The sequence below is a fragment of the Numenius arquata genome, chromosome 5 (assembly GCF_964106895.1).
Source record: "Numenius arquata chromosome 5, bNumArq3.hap1.1, whole genome shotgun sequence".
NCBI classification, from domain to species: Eukaryota; Metazoa; Chordata; class Aves; order Charadriiformes; family Scolopacidae; genus Numenius; species Numenius arquata.
Window position 1 is genome coordinate 47,964,784 of NC_133580.1, and position 15,563 is coordinate 47,980,346.

Consider the following 15,563-nt stretch of genomic DNA (forward strand, 5'->3'; position numbering starts at 1 on the left):
AAAATGGATTTTTCATAGTCTTAAGGTGGACACAGGCAGACAGGCACAGGTCCCATCCCCAGCCACACACCATGGGGCTGTCTGGACCCCTCAAACACCAGCTGTGGCCCCACACCTGATCACCCCACATCTGGTCACCCACCTGGACATCCCCACCTGGACATCAGGTCACCCACCTGGACATCCCCACACCTCCCCTGATCCACTTCGTGGGGCAATGTTGGGGCTCAGCTGTATTAGGGGGATCTTGGTTTTGGGGCATGAGGGCAATGAGACACTGCGAGGCTGCAGGGGATAGAGCCAAGGCATCGCCAGACCCCAAATGTCCCCTGTCCCAGAGCCCTATGGTGGAAGGTGCCAGGGGGGCAGTCCGTGTAACATCCCACTACCCCCAGCCAGGGACATGGCCTGACCCGGTGGAGCCCTGTCCTGGGGGGTTGGCGAGGGAAGAGTTAAAGGGAAGGCGAGCAGATCCTCCCTCCATCCTTCCCTTCCTCGCTGTTAGGCTGCTGCTTTGACAGGGGGTGGGGTCGGGGCTGGCCGCCGTTTGCCGCAAGAAGGGGGGGGAAACGTGGCTGCGAGTGTGTGTGTGTGTGTGTGTGTTGGTGACATATGACAAAATGAGATGAGACCCCTCGGACGGGAGCGGCCACCCGGCTGCGCAGCCAACGCCGCCTGATTCCCAGCCTGGTCCCTGCCCGCCCGCTGCCCATCGCTGCCCAACGCGCCGGGGACCAGCCAGAGCCCCGAGCATCCCCGCCAAGAGTAAGGCTCGGGGTGGGGAGGAACTAGGAAGCGGTACTGGGAAGGGGGGACGTAGGACGGGGTTGGGGGGGGGGGGGGGGGGATGTGACAAGGAGGGGAGTCGCTGGAGAGTGAGAGAGATGTGGGGTGCACAGAGAGTAAGGGGGGGGGACCTGATGCTGGGGCTTTGCTCGCCTGAACCACCCACCCAGATATAATGGGGGGGGGGGAGGGGAAGATTTTGGGGAGTAGGGGGGTGGGTGGAGGATGGGCTGCCAGCGCCGATTTCTCTTGTGATGGAGGGGAGGGAGGCTTGTTTGTGCCTAAAGTCGCAGCTGCCTGGATTTGGCCCCGCGGGGCCGTTTGGATATGACAGCACCCAAAAATAGAGTGCAAAGCGGGGGGGGGGGGCGGTGGAGGAGGGAGGGAGCAGACCTGTTTGCCAGTGCCCAGCAGGATCAGGTTATTCCCCCTCCCTGCCTTCCTCCCTTCCTCAGCTTCTTTTATTTATTTCTTTATTTCTTTTGCAGTGATGTCAGGGAGGGGAGCGGTGGCTGGGGGTTGGATTCAAGCAAAGGAGGTTGCTGGCGGCCGAGTGATTAACGTGCAGTTGCTGGGAATTATGTCATCTGCCTCGGTGCTGGGTGGCCCTCGCCCAGCAGTGACAGGGAGGGAGGGAGAGAAGGAAGGAGGGAGGACGCTGCTGGGGGGGGGATGTCACGCCATGGGGCTCCCCACTTGGGACTTCACCCAAGGAGGCACCAATGCCTCCCCAGCTTTGCAATGGTGCAGGCACTGCATGTTCCCCCCACCCCTTGCAACCCCCAAGCCATGGGTGCACGCTGGCAGGGCTGTGGGTGCAAAGCCACCCAACTGCTCTCAGCTCCCTGAGGTGTCCAGGCCCACAGGCTCCATCCCCACGCAGGAGAGGAGCAAGTTGCCGCTCTTCCTGTTGGCTCATCCTGCTCGCTGGCCCAGCAGCTGGGTTTGGAGCAGCCGGAGAAGGTGTCGTGATGAAGGAAGGATGAAGGCTGGCATCCCCTCTGCCAGCTCCCCGGGAGAGAGCAGGGCTGGAGCTGCTGCACTGCAGCAGCAAGCCCCATCCGGGGATGCGGGTGTGACCCAGGGGTAGGGCAGAGACCCCCTCTGCCACCCCCATCCACTCCTCAGAGCCAAGGAAAGAGCCTGGGGACCTGTGGCTGAGAGCGGCCCCTAGGCTGGCCAGTCCCTCTGCTCTGGAGAAGAGAGTCCGTCTGCTGGATACTCCACAGCCTCCTGAGCATTGCCCTGAGCATCTCCCTGAGCATCCCCTGCCTCTTCCCTGAGTGCGTGGGGAGCTGGCGAAGGAGGGCAAGGCCTGGCAGCTGAGCCAGGCATGGGTGCCCACTGCACATCGACACCCTCTTCCCTCTGCTCCCCACCCCATGCAGGCCCATGCAGCCCTGTGCACCCCCATGCAGCTCCGTGCAGCCCCACACAGCTCTGTGCGCCCCCACGCAGCCCCATGCAGCCCTGTGCACTGCAGCAGAGGGCTAGGCAGGAACAGGAGCAGGCAGATGCAAGCAGGAGGGCTGCAGGGAGAAGTGGAGTGAAAGCGGGAGGGTGAGCAGATGCTGTAGATGTGCATTTTCTGCCCCACGTCGCTGTATATGGGAGGGGTGATGTCAACAGCTTCTTTAATTCAAGCTGGAAGTCAGCAGGTGTGATTCAAGCCAGGGGATGCCACTTGCCCCACGGGATAACCTTTGGCAACTCCCTCAGCAATTCTGTGCTCTGCTTTCAACACCCTCCAGCACATCCTTTACCCGTAAACCCGCTCGGGCAGTGGATTATGCCAGCAGCTGAGCCCTCAAGGGAGGTGCTTGGCATTAAAGAGGGTGTAAGGTCTCAAAGCACCCCCAGGCTAGAGCAGCCAGGGGTGGGAGGCTCCTCCATCACATGCAGTTCGTTTGCCCGTCCCCTCTCCACGCAGGGAACTGTGCAGTTTGTTTATGTGTGGCCCTGGTTCGAGCGGTGATCTGCCGTGGCTATATATAGCATGCGATGCTGTCATCCGAGTTCAGCCTGGCTGGGGAATTTATTTTCTGTAAAGGTTGGGAGGCGAATGGTATGAAAACTGGCGTGGAAATGCCAGAGCGGTGTGATTCCCCGTCTGCGGTGTGTGGGCTCCCACAAGGGAACCGGGCACGTTGTCCTGAGCGTTGGCCTTGCAATGACAATGGGGCAGAGGAGGAATGTGGTGGAGGGGCTGAAATTTCCCCCATTTGACTCCCTGCTGCAGGGGGTGGACATTTAAAAAGCAGTGTAGCAGTGTACGTGGCCTCACGGGCTCCATACAGGGACGAGACTCCCTCCTCCTTGAACTCTTCTTTGCTAGGTCACTGAGCTGATGTCCTAAGGGACCAACTCCCAGACCCCAGATCCAAAAAGAGGAAGTAGGAAAGCATCTGAAAGTCCAACATCTGGTTGCAAGAGCCTAGATACTTGGGAGACAGCAGGAGCTTATCCTACTGGAGATGGGACTGAGAGACCCCAGACTCCATGGGGGCTGCAGCATCAGCCCTGGGCACCCGCTGCAGCATCCGTTACAGGGGCATCACCATGTCATGGTGCACGATGAGGGCATCTCTTGATCACACATCCCTCACTGAAGGAGGAAAGACGGTCCCCTGCCTTGCAAAAAAAGGCAGATGGGGAGGGTGATTTCCAAATGCACTGTGAAAATCACGTTGCATCAGCAGTGAGAGGCACTCGTTGCAGGGTAACTCAGTGTAGAGCAGGAATCTGAATAAACCGGGCTGCAAAAAGTTTCTGAAGGGAGTCGTGTCCCGACGGGGAAGTTTAAGAGTTAAGAGGGTGTTGCTGGAGCTGTTGTAGGGCTTAAAATCTGCTTTCTCTTGAAGGGGAACTAAGCACACTAAGGGAAGCCCAGCCATGCCCGGGGCTTTCGGAGAAATCCAGCAAACAAAGGGTGAAACTAGGAGATTTCTTGTTTCCCTTCCCGAGGATCTTTCCCCATTAGTCATTCTTGTCACAGGAGCTGGCAAACACAGTTATTATTTGTGGGATCTGAAAGTGAAATGGAGGCACGTGTCCAGGAGCCCAGACATCCTTGCCCCGCAGGCTGGGGGGAGCAAGCAGTGACCCCGCCAGCCTCTCTGGCTCACCCACGTTACTCCTCCATGAGTAAAGCCTTTATACCCCATGCTAGGTTGCTGGATTCCTCCTTTCGTTGTGCATTTTTCAGCCTGGGAGTCCTTTTCATGCAGGACATGGTGGCACCAGGAGCCGTAGGTAGGCTGTGATGCTCAGTCCCGGAGGTGGTGGTGGTCCAAGCACTTTGAGACCCTGCAATAAGCGGAGTGGTTCCTAACAGGGAGAAACATGTGCCCGAAACTCAGCTCTCCCATCGCCCCGGAGTCCCAGGCACCATCACTGGGGAAAAGGACCATGCTGACACCCCCCAGTTTTTGGAAGCCAGGGGTTGGACATTTCGTTTTCCCGCTGTTGCTGCAGGAACACATCTTAATGGGGTGGTGGTTGAGAAGGACATCTCCTCCGAAACCCTCACAGTGGTGCTCCCAGAACAGGAGGGGACCAGGCAGGGAGAGCACAGGTTTGCATTCCTGGGGGACAAGAATTTAAGGGTAGCTCCTTAAACAGCAAGGAAAGCAAACACAAGTGCTAAAGCAGCTATCAGGAAAGAGGGAGATGGCTTATGCCTTATAATCCAGGGCTGCCTGGAGCCAAGAGCTCTCCTGGCAGAGAGACCTGAAAGTCCCCTTGACCTGGTGGAAGAGCTGCAGAAGCTCCTGCTTCATGTCAGCAGAGCTGCTGCAAGGCTTGAAATCAGGCTCCCAATGATCTTAGCTGTTTCCCCCTCGCAAAATTATTTTTGCAATGAATACGTGGATGCTGCTGGCTTTATCTGGCTCCTCAGTCAAAAGGATGAGTTTTGTCTGAGCCTTGCTGCAGTCTGCCCCAAGATGAGACCTGATGGCCTGGTCTCTGCCTTCTGCCTCCTCCCTGTTGACTGCTGCCGTGGCTGACACCTTCTTTCTTACATTCATGCATTGTGTTTTGAACTGGTCACAGGGGCTGGAAACATTTTGGGTTTTCCTTTGGATGAAAGTAGGAGGGGTCGTGGGATAATGCAACTCCAGCAGCTGGAGCCTCACTGGAGCATGTAGACCATGAGCAGCTCTTTTGTGCAAAAGGGTATAGGATGGCTACACCTACAGCAGCCTGGGCTACCTCAGACATCAGAGAAACTCTCTGAGCCTCCAGCAGTTGGTAGTTATGGGATTTATTCGATGATCTGAGCTCTCCCTTTTGCTCCATGATTTTTTTCTGGTTGCTTTCTGAGCCTCTGAGTGGCCTTTAGCATTCTATGGCATCCTCCCTGCTCCCACCACCCACCCAACAGCCACCTCCAGCCTTTCAGTCCTCTTCTGGTCCCAGTGGGTGCTTCTGAAGTCTGAACCGCAGCATTTATCTATGCAAAATGAACTCACATGCCTCATCCTCACACCAGTATGGAGACAAGCAACCCTCCCTTTCTTTTTGGTCAAATCTTGATCGCGGGCCAGCGAGATGCTCCAGGTTTAGACAGATGTAACAGAGCCCATTCTCTTTGTAGGAAGCTCAGAAGAAAGATGATCATGTTATTAACACATGCCGCTCTTCACACAACCAACCTCACAAATATTTATCAGCTGTAGAAATACATGGGCTAAGAAGTTGCCAAGTAACATAACAAGAGGCACTTTTAAATAAATATATGTGCGTCTGCGGGTGACGAATTAACCAAATCCCTTGGTATGCGGCCCAAAGACATGTTTTCCTCTGGAAGCCCAGCACCAGTAATAATAATAATGATCCAAGCCAGGAAAAAAAAAAAGGGATAAGCAATTTCTGACTGTGTGTCCAGCACCTAGTGAATCCTGGGGGAAATTGGTTCCCTGCCGGGAAGCTCTGCAAATGGAGCAATGCCTGCCAGATCCGTGTCTGCCAGCGACCAGTCACGAAGGAGGATGGGGTGCGGGTGTTTATTTTGCAGGGGAGGTAACAGCAAGCCCAGCACACTTGGTTGGGTTTCATCCTGCATCATGTGCCTCTCATATATCTATAGGACCTCTCTTCTCTATAGGCTCAGATTTTCAAGATACCTTGTAGACCCTATATCACTCAGTGGTTCTCCATGTTTCCTTCCCTCCAGCCACAAGGCCAAGCAGCTGGGCACATTGGACCTCTTCCTCTCCAAACCAGGTGGCTATGCCCCATAAATCCGGCAAGAACATTGGTTGCCCTGGCCTGCATGGGCATGGTCTGCGCTCTGCAGATGGCCAGGGTTTTCCTGTTTTCCTGTCATGCTAAATCCTTTCTGTGAGGCCAGTTTGCAAGTTTTGGGGGGTTATTAGGGGAGTAGGTGCTGCCAGAGGAGACAAGGTGGGTTTGCAGATGAAGGGAGCTCTCTCACCTAGTTCTTCCTTCCATGGGAAAGCCCTGGCATGTGGGGTTGGGATTTGGCGGGGATATTCCCATGCAAATTCACCGTCTTCCCCCCACCATCACCAGAGAGGATGGCCTGAGGGTTTTGCAAGAGGGTTGTCATTTTGGGGCCATTCTGGGGTTCTTGCCTGAACCAAAGCATGAAAGAGAGACAACATGGGACATGGAACTGGTAGACAAAGTCAACTGGGTGAGCATCCTCAGCTGCGTGGTTTTGGGGAGGGCCGACACTGCGTACTTTTGGTGGGCCCAGGGTAAGGGGGACAAGAGGAGACAGACTGGCCAAAGTGATGGTGGCGGATGTTGCCTAGAGAGGTTGTAAATGCCCCATCTCTCGAAACATTCAAGGATGGGAGCTCCCCCTGCCAAGCTCATGGCCATTGCAGTGCCCTGCAGACACATGCTGGAGATGATGCACAAGGGGAGGTCAGAGCTTTTATTAGCCCAGCTGCTGGAACTGGAAAAAACAGACCAGCTTTCGGGCACAGGAGCTCATCTCCTTGTCCCTGCTTTCTAATTATATCATTTGATCTAGTACAAGCTCGTTCCACTCCCCATGGACCATGCCTTCATTACATCCCCAGCTTTGCCCTTTGCAAGCACTTGGAGTAACAGCCAAGCCATCCCACCTGAGATGTTTGAGATGGGAGGACCAGACATCCCACCTCAGACATTTCCCTGCAGAGGGGTCTTCTGCCTCCAGTGATGCAAGGAATTGCAAGGGGATGGAGAGAGAGGACAGAGGACAAGGGACAGGGACATGTTGGTGTTTATTTTGGCCAGACCATGCACCTTGCCCTGCTGTTGTCCACCCAGGGTGATTGCTCCCAGCAGCTGAGTGGAAAGCAAAAGAAGGCTGTCCCTGTAACAGGGGGCAGTTAGGCTGGCTACTCAGGGTGGCCCAGAGAGGTTAGGACAGAAAAAGAGGATAAAACATCCCAAAAGCCATCCGGGATGCTGGGCTGAGATGGGCACAGCTGCACCCCCATGCCCCTTGCACTGCACAGAGCATCTCCTCAGCTCCCACGGCTCTCCTTCAGGCACATGGTCCCACTCTGCCTGCCCAGGGTAGGGGGGCTCTGGGAAAGACCAGGACCTGTTCCTGGCTCAAATTTCTCCCTCCTCAAATAAATAAATTTCTCAAAAGGCTTCTAGGAGAAGCCACAACCCCACCCAGTTTCAGCTCAGGAAGGGCATAAATACCCTTCTCTAGGAGCAAGCTGAATACAGCCCATAAAGCCTGGTTCTCGTGCCAGTCTCAAGGAGACCCTGATGTTCTCCACAGCTTCCAGCTCCTCCTGTAATGCAAATAATAAATCACTGCTGCTCAGCTGGTCCCCAGCCAGCCATTGCGCAGCAGGAGTTTACTCTCCTCCTTCCTCTGATCTGTGTGCTGCTGTGCTCTTCCTCCTGGCTGCTGCACTCTCCTCCCTCCTAGTGGTTTTCTGAGTTGGGATGCAGTTGCAGTTGCATCTGCAGACCCCAGGGTTGATCTTTTTGGGGATCAGGATGTCCCCAACAGCCAGGACTGGGTTTAGTGGTGTTGAGTCCCCGAGTGGAAAGTTTGTTCTCTGTTTTGTGCTCTGCTACTGGTATTTCATCTGGCCCCTGGCATGTTCCTTAACCTTGCAGATCTCTGTTTCCCTCTGCTAGGCTGTACTGCAGCCTCCCAAACCCAGGGCAGCCATGGTAAGGGATTATATTGTGTGGGAACTAAAACGGGGTCTATGCTGAGATATCTTAAAACCCGATCTTGTGGCAAAAGCAGTGAATGTGCGACCTGCACTTGTTTGGGGCAGGTAATCCCCCACAGGCAATGACCAGTCTGTTTTCCAGCAGAATCTGAACAAATTCATCTCACCTGTGATCTGCCTCTCAGGAGGGCTGTGTGACACCACAGGGACCAGCCAAACCAACCCACAGCCTGTTGACATTCCTCAGTGCCAGCCAAGGGCTTTGTCTTCCCCTCCACGCTCTCATGGGCCCAAATTAACTTTTAATAATAACAATTAAAAAAAAAAAAAAGCACTGGGCAAACAATCCAGGCCAGGCACCTGCCAAGACAGCAAACATTCCTCAAGGGGCACCAGGTGTGGTGCATTCCTGATAGCCAGGAAAGAAAGGAGGGATTATTTCCCTCTCCTTGCAATATGCTGAATGAGTAGCACTGGCCTCCCAGTCGGCAGCAGAGGACCCACCCCGGCTCCAAGCAGGGCTGGGTTGTGCCCAGTATTGTGGGAGGTGGGGATGTGGCTTTGGGAAGAGGTTCCTGAGCCAAGGCCTGAGCAAAGTCTCAAGCTCAAGAGTTGATTAATGGTGGTGTTTCTTAGTTAAATACGTTTCTTCCCGTCAGGGGTGTAGGATTTCAGGTGATAAAAGGGATCTGTTTATTTCAAAAACAAGTCCTACAAGTCACCTCAGCTATCCCTGAGCAGCCTTCCCATGCTGTGAAAGCTCACGTAGCCTGCACAGCTCTCAGCATCCGGTTGTGTGGATGCATCCACAACCCAGAGGTTATTCCTCGAAGCTGGAAAACTTAATTGTTCCTTCTTTAATAACTTTACCATCAATCTGTTGATGTCTTATCCCCTCCTCCTCACCCCTTAAAGAAGCAGAAGTGTGTTAATGGCTTTACCTCCGCTGGTTCCCATCATGTGAATGAGCAGAGAAGTTGAGGATGGGTAGGGCAGCCCGATGGTTACAGCCCTAGCTTTGGCCAGGACAGGACCTGAGTGAAATTGTTTTGCTTCAGTTCTCCACCCATGACAGAGGGGTGAAAAGCAATTTTTCACCCCTCCAGGGCTTTAGAGATAGGCAGAGATTTGGTCTGTTGGATAACGTTTCGCTGGGCCAGCTGCCTTGATAAAACCAGGGCATCTGCCAGCTCCAGAGGCAGGCAGCAAAACTCCCCACCCAAAAGTCTGGTGCAAGATGACAGCAGGCATCCCTTTGCTCTGAGGGAGAGCACGCAGGAGATAACACCAGCCCCCCCACTGGCACATCCCAGCGGGGGCCATGTCTCTGTTTCATGCCCTGCTGTGGGAATGAGAATCCCTTCATTTCCTTCGGACACTTATCCTCTAAGGATCTTGATCCCGGGGGCGAGCGACACAAACACCCTTTAAATCCATCACAGCAGGCTTAGCGAAGGATTAGCCAATGCATCTACAGGCTTTACGCCGGCCTCTGGCTCCGGGTTGGAGCTGGTCCCGGAGCTCTGCATCCCACCCTGGTAGCCCCATCCAGCTTCAGGCTTGAGTTTCTAAAGGAGACGCTTGCAGGCAGAAACAGAGCAAGCTTGGCTCTAACTCCCGTCGGGAGGTTGTTTCATCCCAAGCAAGCCCAGGCTGGCAATTGACTTCCAAAAGTGGCAATCATTTTTAATTGCAGAGCTGGTTCTGGTATGAGTCGAGGATGTGGATGAGTGTTATCTCCTGCCCTCTGCTAGCACCATGCCTGTGGCCAGGGAGGATGGTTAGAGAGCCTTTCCCAGGCTGCTTGACCCTGGCATTGCCCAGGAGGGGAGAAATCCATCTGCTCCCCTCCTTTGGGGAGGGATTCTCTACAGAGGAGCCCAAGTATTTCCCTGATGAAGAGCTGACTTCTCCCTTTCATCCCAACCTGGGCATCACCCAGGTTGGCACATGGGCATTACCCTTCTCTGTCATCGCTTTCATGTTTGCAAGCAATTACCTGGATCCATTCTCAAAACCTTCTCTCATTAATTTGTCTCAGTGATGTTTTTTTTTCCTTAGCTTCACTTCTACACATGACATCCCCTTTAACTCTTCCCATTTCCCATCCATGAGGGCTTTTTGACCACAACAGCCCTCACAGACCCTCCCAGGATGGCTTTAATCCAGCACAGGCATGCTTGCATAATAGCTGTTGACACCGTAACTTCATTTGAATCGATCTTGTTTGCTGATTAGCTGATTGCAGTAATTGGCATGAATTACCTTGGGGGATTCCTGCCTCCCTGGGGGTTGGCAGTGGCCAGCTTGTCCCACATTAAGAGGTGGGAATCATAGCACTGAGATGGCTTCTGCTCCAGTGACACCTCTTACAGGTATTCCTGTGACTTGTAGAGATGCAGAGGGGTTACAAGAGGGGAACCATAGCCTGATATGGTGATTTTTAATTCCCAGAGTGCCTGAGAGGCACCAAAACTTCAAGCATATTCATACTAGCAACTGTAGAGCCTAAAATGGATTAAAGTGCCTGTTTATAGTATGAAGTGATGAATGGATGCAACACTCTGCTCTTCCTCAAATGCAACTGGAGATCACTGAAATACTGGGTTAAAGATAAACCAAAGGAAGTAGCTTTTCTCAGAGGGCTTTTTCCCTTGTAAAAATTCACTGCCAAAAATTCATGGAGGACAAAACGCCATTAGGTTGGGTAAGGAGGGACCAGGCAGTGTTTCGGAGAGTGAGTGCCCTCTGATGTCATCAAGCCATTGGGGAGATTCAAAGGCAACCTCAGGCATGAGGTACCCCTGATAAGCTTTGTGGCAGGGGAGACATGGGGAAGGATCAGTGAGTTTCTCCTCTTCCTAGTCCTTTTTTCTCTAAGCACCAGCTGCACAAGGAGGATGGAGTCTGGCAGGGCCCAACTAGAAACACCCCTGTCCCAGCCCCTTGGCATTCAGTCAAGATCCATTACTTCACCACTCCCCATCACACACTTTAATGATAAATCATACCCATTTTTAAACCAGAATAACCATGTCACTCCAAACCAAAACACCTCACACGAGCATATTTCCATCCGTGAAGCTGCCTGGGTCATCTAATACAACCTGCCCCAAATGAAGTTGAACGAATCTGCAAAGTCCTATTTTGCATGAGACATCTATTTGTATTGACAGCTTCCCACGCTCTGTTCCTCCAGTCCTGCATCACTTTCTGCCAGGCTAAGCTGCACCACTCCAGCTCTTCTTCACAGAATCATAGAATGGTTAGAGTTGGAAGGCACCTTAAAGATCATCAAGTTCCAAACCCCCTGCCATGGGCAGGGACACCTCCCACTCGATCAGGTTGCTCAAAGCCCCATCCAGCCTGGCCTTGGACACTTCCAGGGATGGGACATCCACAACTTCCCTGGGCAACCTGTTCCAGTGTCTCACCATCCTCACAGTAAAGAATATCTTTCTAGTATCTAATCTAAATCTCCCCTCTTTCAATTTAAAACCATTCCCCCTCATCCTATCGCTACACTTCCTTCTTCTTTCCCCTTTTCTGGAATATTGCCCTGCAGTTATCATCTTTCCAGTCATCTGGGCTCAGAAAGAAATCCCAGGACTTCTTAGACAGGATGAGCAGCAGGCCACACCACTCCTCATCCTGCTTCTAGGGTACTCTTGGGAGCAAATTAATCTGAGCCCGCTGTTTAAAAATGTTTATCCCTAGGCCATGCCACTTAGTGTCTTCCTAGGTTACTAATGGACTAGAAAGCACTTTGTTACCCATGTGCAATACAAGAACACCAGCCTGCTTTTGCCAAAGCCAGAAGAGAAATTATAGAGTGTTTCTGTCTTTTCTCCGTTGTTATCAGTGATTTTCTGATCTCCAGCTTGGGGACAGGGAAAGCTGCTAGCTGCTGCAGCTCAGTTATTTCACTGCTCTTCGTTTCGCAAAACCAGATCAAAAGTCGCTTCCTCCCTGTTGTCTGTGAACCTCTAGGAGAGATCTGATGTGGCCAGTGCTGAATTGCAGAGTAAATGCCATAACTTTCTTGAGCCAGAACACCAATAAGCTCTTCTCCTGGTAGCCAATGTTGGTTCTTCTGTATTTTGGGTGGAGAAAAGACAGCCCAAATGAAACTGGGGTCTCCAAGACCCTTTGACTCTCTGCCAGTGCTGCCAAAAGGTCAAATTGTTAGCCAGACCTTTTATTCTTTATTTTAAGAGTGTGAAATTATTAGCTGGGCATCCACAGGCTGAATAAACACCATAAACAGGACTCAACTACATGTAACACCATCAGTCACCGCCAGTGACCCCAGCTGCAAAACACTGTCACCTTGCCATCTGTGTGGGTCACTTGTCCTCCTCTGAAATCACATTGGGGCTCCACAGAGAGTCCCAGGGCCAAGTGTCATGGTCGCAGCAGATGCAACCCATCTCTGCAGCCAGGTTTGCAGGTTGGCATCACCTGAGGCTCCTGTTACCCTCTGTAACCATCTCTGATGCATTCTGAGCACTTGGCAGAGGTAGAAAGCAGGCAGTGGTGGATACTAAAGGAGATCCTGGGTTTGCACTATTTACCTGGTGGTCTCCAAACATGCAAGAAGCAACTGGACCCATCCATGAGGTCTCAGCAGTGCAAGGGGCATGCTGGGACTTTGTGATGACTTGTATTTGCTGCAGCAGAGAGGTGAAGACCCCTGGCAGCTCATAAAGAGACTGTGTCGGACCTGGCCAGGTACAAGCTGGCCACAAGATGGATGCCCCATTTTTACCGCTGCAGAGGAGTTTTGCTGGTGGAGCTGTTGTTGAACAGTTCTGCGAAGGATGAGTGGCATGCGTGGGGGTGGCTGGATCATTTGATCTAAGGGAGGAGCTGGGTGAGGACACGGGACTCGTCAGAGAGAAACAGACCCTGGCAGAGAGCAACAGCAGCAGGAGAAGGCGATGCTTTTCCTTGCTCAGGGTTTGCAAGGTTGGACAAAATGAAATTCCCTCCTTCCTCTCTTGCTCAAAAAAGCCACATCCCAAGAGGCATTCAGTGCTGCATTTGAATCCATTCAAAGCATCGAGGTCAAACATTTTTAATGAAAGAAAGAAAATAAACCCAAAGACAAAAAGCTATTCTGGAGGAGGGGAGGGAAAGGAAGCAGCTCCCAAAATATCAATGACAACTCTTCCTTTAACCCCAGCTGCAGCTGTAGGTTGGGTGTCTCTACACCAGAGGGACCTAGCAGGGCAGGAGATGTGAGCACATCCTTCTGCACCTTTCTCTTGGTGGGAGAGGGCCCCAGTGATCAAACCACATAGCTTTGGGCAGGTTACATTAGGACGAGAATCTGGGTGCTGGAGAGAGGATGTCTCTTGGTGGGAAGGAGACTATGCAGGGTTGAGAAGGACAGGATGGGCTCCTGCCGGGAGAATGGAGTCAGCTGGCACCAAAGTTTGCAAAGCTGTTTGCATCTGGTTTAAATACCATTAAACACGACATGGAGCCTCTCCTCCATCCCATCTCCTGCAGCCTCTATCCCATCTCCTGCTCTAGCCAGCAGGACCCCATGGCTGTGTGGGCTCCTGGGGTCTCCTGGTGGCTTTTGGGGGCTGCATTGCCCTTGGCTGTAGTCTCAGCTGCATGGTTGGAGGCAGCTGAACAGAATCCTGATTCCCACATCTCCAAAATAATTAGGGTTGTGTCTTTCCTGCATTTCCGCTCTTTACCTGAAACTATTAAGTAAGGCCTTCGAGAAGGTGTCTTTGAGCCATTCCCATGTGGGTTTAAAGTGCTGGCACTCAAGAAGAGATGGGGAGTAGTGCAAGCTGGAGGAGGGGGTGGATTTCAAACCAGAGGCAACTGAAATCCAGTTTGATGGGAATGGACACATGCGAGGTCCTACTTTCTGCTGGGCATATTTTTGCAGTGGAGATGGGCACCTGCAAGTATAGAAAACCCCACTGGTAGGGATGAACCCTAAAAGGGAGCCCAGCAAATCGCTGGAGAATGAGAAGAGTATGAGGGTGCTCAGCTCACCCTCCTTTCAAGTCCACCTCCGCTGGGGTGCTGATACATCTCCCCCATCCCTCTTAGTGCTGTCTCCCACCCCACCACCCCTGCATGCTTGTGAGGACAGGGCTGTTCCTCAGAGGATGACCAAGGGTCACTCTGGAGACAAACACGTTCTGTTTGGAGCAGCGCAGCAAAAGGTGATTTCCCCACAGCCTGTGACGTGTGTCAGGAATTTACGGTCTGTGACGGATGAGTCAATGTGAGAGGGAAAAGTCTGGCTATTTTTAAGACCACTGACATTTGGGGGTGTTTAACCCCTCTCCCTCCTCCCATGGCCAGCATCTCAGCAGTGCCTTGCTTGTGGCACAGCCACCTCAGACCGGGAGTGAAGTCAAAGGCATAGCTCAACAGCCATCATCAGTGCAATGCTGACACTAGCAATGACAATTCTTCAGAGACAGTGCCAGGTTAGAAGCAGGCAAAAAAGACCCTTCTCTAGGCAAATAGGTGCCAGCCTCATGAAGTGGTGCTTCCTAGGATAAGAAGATGAAGGATGCAGGGTCAGGGTGACTGGGAAAAGAGGATGAAGGAGGCAGGATCAAGGTGATCAGGAAGAGGCTGTTACAAGCCATGGAGACAAGCCAAGAAGCCATGCACAGATGTTTTGTCCACGCTCTGCTGATCTGCTTCTTCCAGTGCTCAGAGGTCTGTCTGCACCAGGGTGATTCCCCTACTAAGAATCCACTTCTATTGAGTTAAAAAGCTCCTCGCCAAGTCATGGAGAGCTTCTCCAGACCTTACACTCCTCCTGGGACTAGAGCTGATTTGGCATCACAGCCTAGTGTAACCATGATCATGTGGCTGTGTCCTCCTCTGAAGCTCAGTGTACCTGTGCCACCTGCGCTGCCCTGTCTGGTGTCACTCATGGGTTTGTGTTCTGGTGAGCCATCAGGTCCTGCATTTCTTGGCATCCCCTCTCCAGGAGTCAACACAACCTGCTGATTCCTCCAGCTTATCTACCTGCTAGCGTGGCATCACGGGACTTGTCCAGCTTCCAGCTGGGCTCCGGGACAGCATTGCCTCTGAGCCAAGCCACTTCTTGTGCTTGCCCCAGGGAAACCATGGTTTGGGTGGCCCACAATCCACCACACTGTGTTGCATCTGTCCTTATCAGGGGATTTGGCTCCTCCTCAGGGGCCAAACTGCCTCTCCCCAGGAATGCTCTCCCTTCTCACAGCATACCCAAAATGGCAGCCACCATCTCCCCCTCCCCATCATCCCACCTTCCTGCAGGAGATGAGTTTCTTGTCCTATCTTTCTCACACATCTGCTTAGCCTGCTGCTTTCCTCTCCAGAGCTATCTCTTCTCCTTGTTGTCCTGCTCATACCCAGCCCTGACTGCCCTGGACTGAAATAAGAAAATAGAGGTTTCCCAAACAGTAAAATGTGTTTTCATGGAGACTGTGCGTGGGATGGTCCTATTGAAAAATTCACTCAGCATTTTCAGCGTGTAAGCAATTAAGTCAGGGAAGTGACACAAATTTAGCAACCTTCATGCCAGATAATCTATAATTTAGAACATTTCCTGGTTTATTTTTCTTTAGGAAAATATTAAGG

The 15,563-nt window shown here is 52.5% G+C and overlaps 1 protein-coding gene across 1 annotated transcript in view; it reads left to right on the plus strand.

Moving 5' to 3' along the window:
- Positions 1 to 556: 556 nt before the first annotated feature.
- The window catches only part of LZTS3 (leucine zipper tumor suppressor family member 3), a 47,130-nt gene continuing 32,123 nt past the window's right edge, over positions 557 to 15,563 (plus strand). Inside the window, exon 1 of the mRNA XM_074147990.1 lies at positions 557 to 765. The gene's annotated coding sequence lies outside the window, so the exon portion shown is untranslated. The remainder of the gene's footprint in view (positions 766 to 15,563) is intronic.